This window comes from Canis lupus, chromosome 11, assembly GCF_011100685.1.
Source record: "Canis lupus familiaris isolate Mischka breed German Shepherd chromosome 11, alternate assembly UU_Cfam_GSD_1.0, whole genome shotgun sequence".
NCBI classification, from domain to species: domain Eukaryota; kingdom Metazoa; phylum Chordata; class Mammalia; order Carnivora; family Canidae; genus Canis; species Canis lupus.
Window position 1 is genome coordinate 48792983 of NC_049232.1, and position 11734 is coordinate 48804716.

The 11734-nt window shown below is 35.2% G+C and overlaps 1 long non-coding RNA gene across 2 annotated transcripts; it reads left to right on the forward strand.

Annotated features, from left to right (window-relative positions):
- The first annotated feature begins 5 nt into the window (after positions 1 to 5).
- Positions 6 to 4321, forward strand: LOC111097947. 2 transcript variants are annotated; one of them, XR_005366416.1, is made up of 2 exons: positions 6 to 176; positions 3332 to 4321. It is a non-coding gene; the product is annotated as an uncharacterized LOC111097947 (long non-coding RNA). The 2 variants fall into 2 exon arrangements; XR_005366417.1 differs by having other exon boundaries at positions 6 to 159.
- Positions 4322 to 11734: the final 7413 nt, after the last annotated feature.

Consider the following 11734-nt stretch of genomic DNA (forward strand, 5'->3'; position numbering starts at 1 on the left):
TATCCCATTAATAATAGATCTCATAGGAGGTTACGCTGCTGCTACAAAATGCTAAAGGGACATTAGTAACCCTCCTATTCTCCAAGCTTTTGTGTTTCCTGAATGCCACCAGTGGAAGAAGAAAATGCAGAGTGGGCACACTTGCTTCATAAAGCCCTGGTCTGGAAATGTCACATGTAATTCTATTTTAAAAGCAAGAACATAGTCATATGGTCTATCTAACTATAAAAGAGTCAGAGAACTGCTACTGGGTGCCCAGTAATAAAGGAGAGTAGAGATTTTATGATCAGCTTGAAGTCACTGTGAAAACCTAGGTCTAAATCATTGTCAACAAGTACTGATTTATACTCTGTTACTGAGTCACAGTATAGTAGGATTTCAAGTGACTTTATTTTTAGGTGTCAATTACCCAATGAATTTGCTTTATTTACACATTTTAAGGTTCACTTAAGATAATAAAGAAATACTTACATGGGCACCTGGGTGGCTCAGTGGTTGAACATCTGCCTTTGGCTCAGGTCGTGATCCCAGGGTCCTGGGATCAAGTCCTACATCAGGCTCCCCACAGAGAGCCTGCTTCTCCCTCTGCCTATGTCTCTGCCTCTCTCTCTGAGTCTCTCATGAATAAATAAATAAAATCTTTAAAAAAAGAAAAGAAAAAGAAATACTTAGAAATGAATTTGCATTACTTATACATTTTAAGATTTACTTAAGATAATAAATTCTTAGAATACTTTAAAACATTATATCATTCTACTGTAGTCAAGCATTGGCAATAGAGCATTTGTAGAAATGCCCTGAATGTTGATACTTTGTTAAGCAGACAAAATTAGATTTAGTTTCTTTGAAGAATTTAATAACTAATGAATGATCTCTCTTTTTTAAAAAAGATTTTATTTATTTATTCATGAGAGACACAGAGAGGGAGAGAGAGAGAGAGAGAGAGAGAGAGAGAGAGAGAGAGAGAGAGGCAGAGATAGAGGGAGAGCAGGTTCTATGCAGGGAGCCTGACATAGGACTTGATCCCGGGTCTCCAGGATCAGGCCCTGGGCTGAAGGTGGCGCTAAACTGCTGAGCCACCTGGGCTGCCCAAGGAACGATCTCTTGAGCTTCCTGACCAACTGTTAATGAATGGTATTGATGTGACTCATTGGAAATGTCCAATTATTAGTTAAATAATAATTGTTTGCAACTATATCTTATATCACACATTCTTAATCTGAGTATCACATGTTGATGACATGTTGATTTTTGTGAGATTTTTGGGGGAGTTTTTGCATAAAATTTATGGTGGTCAAAAATCAAACTATTATTCAGGTAAAGCCTGGTAAAAATCTAGAAGAACTAGATTTTGTTTTTCCCTTGACTATAGAAAGACTAACTCTTTGGCATATTGGCTGGAATATTATGCCCCAATTTTAAAAGAATACATAAAACCTCTAATGATTTTCTTTTCATATTTAATAATATGAAAAGGCTTATGTTTTATTGAATACTGAAATTTTTAGCAATTCTATTTCAGCATGACTGGTGTTATATATGAAATGAGATAAAGATTTGCATTTATTCACTCAAGAAATACTTATGGGTATCAACCACTTTCTAATCATTGTTTAGACCCTGAAAAAACAGCAATGAAACAGCAATCAAATTCTTAAAACTCAGAACTTAGCAGTATGTGGAGGAGACTTAGAATAAATGTCTTCTAAATATGATATTAGATGAGTCCTATTATATATTTAAATTACCATTTATTCACTTTAAAGTATAATACCAATTTCTATCCAATGCTTTTAGGCAAAATAGTTAAGATGAACTTATAGAAAGTTCTTAGCACAATGTCCATCACATATTAAGAATGGAGGTTTTCTTCACTAGAGCAAACATTTACTGGGCATCTACCATGTGCTAGGCACTACACATGTGTCACAATAGTTAATTCTCATCATGACCCTCTGATGTAGGTATTTTCATTCCTATTTTAGAGATATGGAGACTGTAACTTTTCCCCACAAGACAGCTATGAAAGGAAAGAAATAACATTCAAACATAGTTTTCTTTAAGAGTAAATACTATGTTCTTCCTATTGTACTATCCTGTCTTCTCTGCTACAGTATGAAGAACATTTAGTTGGAAAATGTAGATTTCATTGGGTACTAACATAGTATTTTAGAATGTGTTATTCTATTATTATTGATGTTAAAAATTTGGGAATAAAATTCTTGATACTTTTTTTTTAAGTTTCAATACTTTAAATACAGCATCCGATTGCCTTATGGTCACATTTTTTCCTGATGATAAATCAGTTGATCTTCCTTGTAAGTTAAAAGTTGGTTCTCTCTTGATACTTTCAAGATTTTATCTTCATGTTTGTCTTTCAACATTTTGACTATGATGTATCTGACTATGGAACTCTGTATTTATCATATTTGTTAAGTGTTTATCTTATTTGTTAAGCCCAAATTGATATTCTTGGTTATAACCATCCAAATTAGTTTCCATAAGACCAACCTAGGAGGTGAGGAAGAGAGAAAGTAAGGGATCAAATGCCACAGACTCTGTCCTTAACAAGATTTACTAGACTTTCTCAAACACCTCTCCATTTTCTAAGGAAAAGTTTTAGAAACTTTAAATGATATTTTTATAATTTACTCTAGTTAAATAGTTGTTTTGTTGGGGAGAGGGTCATTTAAACTCCTAACTCTTTCATTATGAAGTTCTGTTCCCTCCATGCTATACAAGGGGAAACTGAAATACAATTTCTGGACCTTAATAGAATCTATATATAGAGTTATATTAGGAATTCTGGGTGGCATATTGAAATCCTGATTTTTTTTATTAATACAGCTGGAACTGAATAAATCAATAAGATTCGCATTATTTTTAAAATTTAAGTACAGAGATAATGCCCCACTTGCTTTTGAAATATGAGCTGCTAAATTCTAATAAATATGCAATATATTAAATACATATTTATTGCATTACTGAATGAATAAGGAGATATAGTATAATTATTTTCTAATATTATTTTTAATGTATTAAACATTGTATGAGAAAAATAACTGTGTACATTTCACTATATTCTAAGGTTATAATTCAGTCCTTAGCATATAGTAGAAACATAAAACCTCTCTGTTTACTCCATCGTTGAATGATGGATGATAGAGGCCCCATGGGTAGTGTGAGCAAGTAAACTTGTTTAGCCAGGACAGTCTTTCTGAATTAAATTCTATATGTTGGATAGAGTGGCTTATCTAAGGCTAGACATTAATTTTAGAAAAGCAATGCAAAAGTAATTGCTAATAATGTTTGAAAACCATTTCTTGTTTAGGTGGATGCTGCCAGACAGACTGTCAGATTGTATCAGTGTAACTTCTCATCCTCTGAGCCAATATGGAAGAAAAAGATGAAAAGAAAGGGTGGTGCTCTCATTCTTGGACTAGGACTGGATTGAGTGCCAATTCTTGTTGGCAGTTGTGGAGACATTTTTTTAAACATATCTAAGAAAATATTATAACTATAAAATGTTCTTCTGTATGTAGCAGAAAAGTAACATGAAATTTTCTTTCTTTAGTACCAGCTTAGGCATCAGTAGAGTAACAAAAAGATAAGAGATAACAAGTATGCCCCAATTCAAAAGTAAAGTGCTAGACTATCAACAGAGAACTCTAAGAGGAAATGGCTTAAAGTTGATTTTGTAACACTTAACCAGCAGCCAGCTTAAGAGAAGTGTAGTAGATTATAGGTTCTCTCTCTCTCTCTCTCTCTCTCTCTCTCTTAAGTGGTAAGGAAGGAAAAAAAAACAAAATAACAAAAATAAAAAACTCAATTTCCTTGGAGCTAAGCAAAGCCATGTGACTAATGCTAACCAATATGCTGTGAGAGAAATTGGCATGAAACACTTCTAGGCTGAAGCAGGGGAAAGCAGTGGTAAGTACCTTATGTGCTTTTCCTAGCACTTGAGGATCCTGCAAGTTCTAGATGGTACAGCTACATCATGGAGGAGCTTCTATCACACTGGGCCCCTGAGTGTCTGAGAAACAGAATACCTCCACATAAACTTAAATGAACTAATAGTGTAAGTGAAAAATAGATCATTACATTAAGTTTTAAGAAGTTACTGCAGCATAAACTTGTCCATCCTGATCAATACTGGGTAAAATAGATGAGATTGAAGTAACTAAGAAAGTAAATCCCTTTAAGAAAATTGGTTGATCTACTCATCAGGAGACAGCATGATGATCACCCTGACTTTGACTGAGACAGAGGAGGTTCACAGCTGCTAAATGAAAGCATGACTTAAAAAAAAAAAAAAAAGAAAGAAAGCATGACTTGTGTCATCTGGATCTTATTAGGATACAGAGATATTTAATAAAAGGAGGCAAGACTTGGCTGACATAGTCTGTGTTATTAAAAAAGCAGGGCTGCAACTGAATTCCAGAATTGCCAAGTAAGTACATTTATAAATTCGTTCTCCCTCAAAACGAACACAAATGTAGACAAAATATCTAAAATTGACCTTTTTGGAACTCTAGAAACTAACCAAGGCTACACAATGAAATAAAAATTAGTTATTCCAGAAAAAATACTCAAGCTTGGTAAGATAGTGGAGTCTGTGACACTTTAACCTGGAGCTATTTCCACCCATCCCCTCTTCCATATCAGTGGTGGGGAGCAGAGAAAAGCCAACAGCCTCTAGCCAAAGAAGATGACTGACCTAACTTTTGGAGTTCCATTAAGAGCACCAACCCCAGGTCACAGTCAACATTTTGTTCCACACTCTCAGATTCCTGGAAAATCTCTTCTCAAGGTGCGGTGCCTTATTTCATTTGACACAGACCTCAGATGAGCAAGATACACTGAGCCAACTTCCAAAGCATTATTGAAACAAAATAAATTTACTGCCAATATCTCAGCTGCCTACTTTGCGATTTCAATTGGAGAAGTTTGGCCAGAAATTTAAAAGGAAAGTCTGGAGAACAAGATAACAATAAGGAACTGCAGAAAGGTCCAATGCATACCTGATGATCTAAATGGTTTGTTTTATGTGCAAGGCTGTGGGAATTCCCAGGAAGAAACATGAAAAAGGAGAAGGCTGACCTTGAGACACTACATAAGCAGATATTGAAAGTGAAGGCTGTCATAAACTCCTTGAAATTTGAAGGTGTTCTCTCACACAGATCCCTTTGCAAAGGCAGAAAACCTATAGCAAAATAATTAAAGAAATATGTGCCCCACAAGAAGCCAGGATTAAAAGGGAAAACAAGAACTTAACAACATAAAAAAACTAGTAATGTAATAATTAAAAACCTCAATTGGCCACAAACTACAGGGAACACAGACTATAGAATTAGTCTAGGAGGATTGATAAACAAATAAGCAGGAACAATGGAGAGATTAAAAATAAAAAAAAAATGTAGTTTAACAAAAAGCCTTGGAGGTTAGGGGAAGAGTAGAGAAAGTTCACATCAGATTTATGTTAGCTAGAATACCCAGTGTTCAAAAAACTATGATATGTGAAGCAGAAATAGGAAAGTATGCCAGATATATGGGGCGGGGTGGAGGTAGAGAAAATATCACTGAGGAGGCTCACATTTTGAACTTAGTGGACAAAAACTTAAAAGTAATTTTTTATAAACATGTCCAAAGAACTAAAGCAAACCATGTGTAAAGAAGGTATACCAATAATATCTCAAAAACAGACAATGTCATTAAAGAGAAAAAATAGGGCACTTGGGTGGCTCAGTAGGTTGAGGGTCTGACTCTTGATTTCTGCTTGGGTCATGATGCTAAGGTCATGGGATCAAGCCCCACATCAGACTCTGCACCCAGCATGGGGTCTGCTTATCCCTCTCCCTCTGCCCCTCCTCACCCCCTTCCCTTGCCCCACCCCCTGCTCATGTTCTCTCTCTCTCAAATAAATAAACAAAATCTTTAAAAAAATCTCTAAGGACCAGTTTGGCAGGGTATAAAAAATACAAATTGCTTCTTGAGAAGAGTCACATAATATGAGGATTTTATTTTATTTTATTTTTTTAATTTTTTATTTATTTATGATAGTCATACAGAGAGAAAGAGAGAGAGCCAGAGACACAGGCAGAGGGAGAAGCAGGCTCCATGCACCGGGAGCCCGACGTGGGATTCGATCCCGGTCTCCAGGATCACGCCCTGGGCCAAAGGCAGGCGCCAAACCGCTGCGCCACCCAGGGATCCCTAATATGAGGATTTTAATTGTTACTTTGGCAATGCTGTTGTGATGACAGGATTTGTCTCCTCTGCCTTTAGAACAGAATACAAAGAAAGAGGGAATATGTATCAATAAAAATCTATGGTTCACAGACTATTTCTGAGTTTTCAATCAAAAAGTCTTGCAAGAGTTATACCCTATAATTATTTAAAACACAAATTGCTTGCCTCACATTTGACTCACTAATAAAGAAGTTAATATGTTCAGAGAAAGGGGATCTTGATTTTATAAATATATTTCATTCCTGTTTACAATTTTTTCATATTCTAGTAGACAAAGACAACCTTTTTTAACAACTTCAAAAAAAAAAAAAAAAAAAGAAAATCCTGTCCCTTCAGTGTAGTCTTTTAAGCTTTATGTCCTAATTGATGTGCTTCTATAGGACTTAAAAAGTTAAGTAATTAAAATCATTACATCTCTAATTTATTCTCCATTTAAATTTATTTTTTCTGTACATTTACACTTGAAACAAGTCCCTTTAGAGGTTTTTTTCTTTACTTCTGCTCTTGTCAATGTTACTGATAATCTCCATGCTACCAAATCAATTGCTCAATTCATGGTTCTCATTTTAGTGGACATTTAAGCTGAATTTCATGTAATTAATAAATAGGATATCCTTTTTCTGCTTTGTTTGATTCCTTTTGGTTCTAATCATACCTTCTCAGTCTCTTTTATCCACTTCTTCCACATGTTGATCTGTAAATGCTAGAACAATTAGTATTAAGAGTTTCCAGTCCTTAGGGAGGCTTATCAAAACTTACTGCTTTGCATATTATATACTATATGATAATTCCCAAATTCATGTCTTTAATCTTGACCATTTCCACAACTCCAGATTCCTATAATCAATTGCTCATATGACATCTAGACTTGAATGCCTTGTAAAGATCTTCAAGATGATATACTCCAAACCAAACAGTTAACCACTCATACCCAAATATGATTCATATCAGATTTTCCATATTTCAGTAAATGGCAACAGTGTATTTGTAATTTCACAGTCAAAACACCTTGGGCTATTTCTAAAGTCATCTTTTACCATAAGAACCCACATCTAATCCATCAACAAAATCATTTTCCTATGCTTTAGAATATATCCAGAATCCAACCATTTCCACCTCCTATACTACTATCCTTATCATGCCATTATGTTTAATTGTGTTTACTGTACTAACATTTTAATGTTTATCCAACTTCTACCCTACTCTTCCTAGTCTTTTCTCCATATACCAGCTGATACTCCTAAAGTCATATCATGTCAATCTTATGCTCCATACTTTCCTATGATTTTCCATCTCATTTAAAATAAATCAGAGGTGGGCAGCCTGGATGGCTCAGTGGTTTAGTGCTGCCTTCAGCCCAGAGCCTGATCCTGGAGACCCGGGATCAAGTCCCATGTTGGGCTCTCTGCATGGAGCCTGCTTCTCACCCTGCCTGTGTCTGTGCCACTCTCTCTATTGCTGTGTCTCTCATGAATAAATAAATAAAATCTTTTTAAAAATAAAAATAAATAAATAAATCAGTGGTAATTTGCATAGCCTACTCGGCTCTATAAAACATACATTTACTGGACTACTTTTCTTTTTTTTTTAATTTTTATTTATGATAGAGAGAGAGAGAGAGAGAGAGAGAGGCAGAGACATAAGCACGCTCCATGCACCGGGAGCCCGACGTGGGATTTGATCCCGGGTCTCCAGGATTGTGCCCTGGGCCAAAGGCAGGCGCTAAACCACTGCGCCACCCAGGGATCCCATACTGGACTACTTTTCTGATCTCATCTCCTGATATCCTCTTCCTTGTTTCACTCAATTCCACCTCCACTGGCCTTATCACTAAGCCTCCAATGTAGTAGCATATTCTAACCTCAAAGCCCCTTCTCAGTGTCTGAATGCTACCTTCCCCCATATATCCATATGGTTTATATCATATCTGATAAACATATCCAAAAATGATTTCCTTTGTTCCAGTTCTCAAAGTGTAGTCTATGAAACATTTACATCAAAAAGAGCTCATAGCAGTTATTAAATAGATAAATTCTATTCCTCTTCTAGACCTATGGAGTTAGAATCTGTGGGATTGTGATCTTGGAAACTGTACCTCAAAATTTCCTCCGAATTGATTTTAATACCTCATCAAAATTAAGAGCCACTGACAGAAAGTTGTAGCCATAATCAATACAATAAACACAAAATAAAGCTCATTTCCACATGGGAGATAAGTTTTAAGAGGTTCTGAATCTATTAATCCATTCTTTAGCCTCAGACTTGTACATGTCAGCAGTAAAGGAGATGAGAGTATAGAGGAAAAGGTAAATAATTTATGAAGCTGATTAACTGGGCTATAGTTCCTGGATCTAGATGTGACGATTTAGTATGTTCCTTTTAATCTCCAGTTTTACATGATATAATACCGACTGCCTAATCTTCAAAAACAGCCATATAACAAGGAATGCAAATAATTTTATCATATTATAATTGGAGAGAAAAGGAGAGAAAACACTAAACTGCAATTTATACCTAGGTGGAGAATGTCAATGTATATATATAAGTGAAGGAAACACCTAAAATCAGCAGTGCAAGGTTCAGAGCTCATGACAAACAAGTATTTTGAGACACAGTACAGAGAAGAAGCTAGGGCAGTGGAATCCTAGCAGAAGCAAAACAGATATAACTGCCCTCAGAAAGAGAGTGTGAAGCTGTATGTCAAATACCAAGAACTAGTCTGAGATCTGACAGAGCAGACAAGTGTCGACTAAACAACTCAAAAGAAAGGACTTCAAAGTGAATGGGACCAGAAGAGGGAATCTTGGAAGGCAATGTTTCATGAGAGGAAAATATCTTGGAAAAGGAGATATCTCTTGGAGGATCGGCAGTTAGAAAAAAAAATAATAAGGTTGGAAGAGGTAGAAATTAAAAGTCCCCCAGAAACTGAATCTCACAAAATTAGAACTCTCACCCCCAAAGAAAAATAAAACAAAGCATCATCCATTAATGTGAAGCTTCATTGAATGAAACAAAAATGATCTGAGACTTCAGTAACATAGAAATATGGGGCTAAAATCAGCTTTGATAAAGTCTGATTTAGATGTTTTCCTCAGAAAAAATCAAAGACTCAGTGGAAACAAAAAAGATGAAGCCCACATATTACATAGTAAATAAATGTCAGGTCATAACTTTAACTTTTGTACAGAGAAGAAGCCAGTGTAAGGAAAGTCCCTGGTTATTCCTTATTTTTTCATTGTGTAACACAAGAAGGTATATGTATATTCAGAAATATACATATACATATATTCACAAAGGTTATTTTAAAGAAAATATAAAATATATATAGTACAAGTTGCATAATTTATTGGGATTTAGGGTTACCAGAGATGTAAAGAAATTAATCCAAGTTACCAAAAAAGTTGGTTCTACTTATCATCTTTGGTTGATCTCAGTGGGCCTCAAAGCATGACCCTAATGTCATAAGCCTAACTATCAATGAGGCTCAAAATCTTGTGACATAAAACACTTATTGCTTCTAGATAAGTCAGAAGTCCTGGTCTCTTAACCCCTGTGTTAGAGAAAAATTCTTCGGGATCTTTTGTGTCTCTAATACTATGAAAGTTTTTCTCATGTGAGTAGTCATTTGTGATACTCACTTGCTCAAGAAAACATTCCTTTTTGATTGATGGTGCCCTTGTGACACTGGGCAGAAGAGTAGACTAACTTTGATGAAAAAGAAGAAACTGTGCTATATAAGAATGTAATCCAGAAGAGAACCTCTGTTTATTGATTCCTGTTATATACTTTTCTTTTTCTATCCTGCTAAAATTTCTATAAACATATATCCCAGGAAAAGGGACAAAAGATTTGTGACTGCGATCCCTGGGTGGCGCAGCGGTTTAGCGCCTGCCTTCAGCCCAGGGCGCGATCCTGGAGACCTGGGATCGAGTCCCACGTCGGGCTCCCGGGGCATGGAGCCTGCTTCTCCCTCTGCCTATGTCTCTGCCTCTCTCTCTCTCTCTGTGACTATCATAAATAAATAAAAATTAAAAAAAAGATTTGTGACTATACTTATATAGAAATATTAGGATCTTTTTAAATCAAAACAACTCTCTAAAATAAATATATCGAATCTACTTTCATTGTTAGCTGCTTTTAGAGAAAATCTGTATCTCATCTTCAATAGACCAGATAATATTATATGCACAGTACAACCAAATATATGCCTCCAAAATTAATATTTACAAGAAACTTCTAGTTTTATTTGCTTCCCTTAGGTTTCAAAGATTTAACAAATTTATTGATTCCTGGGAAACAAACAAATGTCAACAACAGAAATACACTGGATAAACTGGAAAATACGTACATAGACTCATAATAAAAGTATTCTTTGGTAATATTGATTTAGTAAAATTTCATACACTTAACTGAATCTGGGACATTAATATTATGTTAGAAATCATTACATTTAAGAAATCACCTTTAGGGGCACCTGGCTAGCTCAGTCAGTAGAGCATGTGACTCTTGATCTTGGGGTTGTGAGTTCAAGTCCTATGTTGGGTATAGAAATTACTTACAAAAAAACTTAAAAAAAAAAAAGAAATCCCCTTAGAGAGAACAATGCAATGTCTTTTAATCCATTATTTTACAAATTATTATAATCACAGATTTTATCTCTTTATACCGTACCATACTATTATACACACATACGCATGTACAGCACCCTCCAGACTAGGAATTACATATTACACTAGAATTATTATATTCTACATCTAGTGTCCTGTGTGACACTACCCTTACTGAAGGTCATAGGACCTGGAAATAGTTAACTATGGAGAATCAATGTCAAATGGGGTTAAATTTCTTTTTTTTTTTTTTAAGATTTTACTTATTTATTCATGAATTCACAGAGAGAGGCAGAGACATAGGAAGAGGGAGAGGCAGGCTCCATTCAGGAGCCTGATGTGGGACTCGATCCCAGAACTCCAGGATCACAACCTGAGCCAAAGGCAGATGCTCAACTGCTTGAGCCACTCAGATGTCCCTTAAATTTCCATTTCAGTTACACCACCTAATTTTTGAGAAGCATAAAGAAATATTTGGATCAATTCATTTAGATAGTTAAGCCAAATTCACTCATCTTAAAATAAAGGTACATAGTAGTGGTTCAACTAAAAGTTGGAGGCCTGCCCAGAATCCTTTCATTTGCAATATACTTAAAAATCCTAGTAATTGCATATGCATCCAATGACTTCATTAATTAACTTTATTCATTCATTCATTTAGCAAACATTAACTGATCACATTTTTGTGTCAGGTAATCTGTAAAATGGTCTCTATGCAGACACTACTTGGCCTGAAGGATCTCACTGTTAGTGGCAATTTCATTCAGGAATTTGAAAGTTGAGCGATTTGCAGCTCTCAATTGCAATGAATGCTTTATTTTATTTTATTTATTTTATTTTATTTTATTTATTTTAATTAATTAATTAATTTGTTGTAT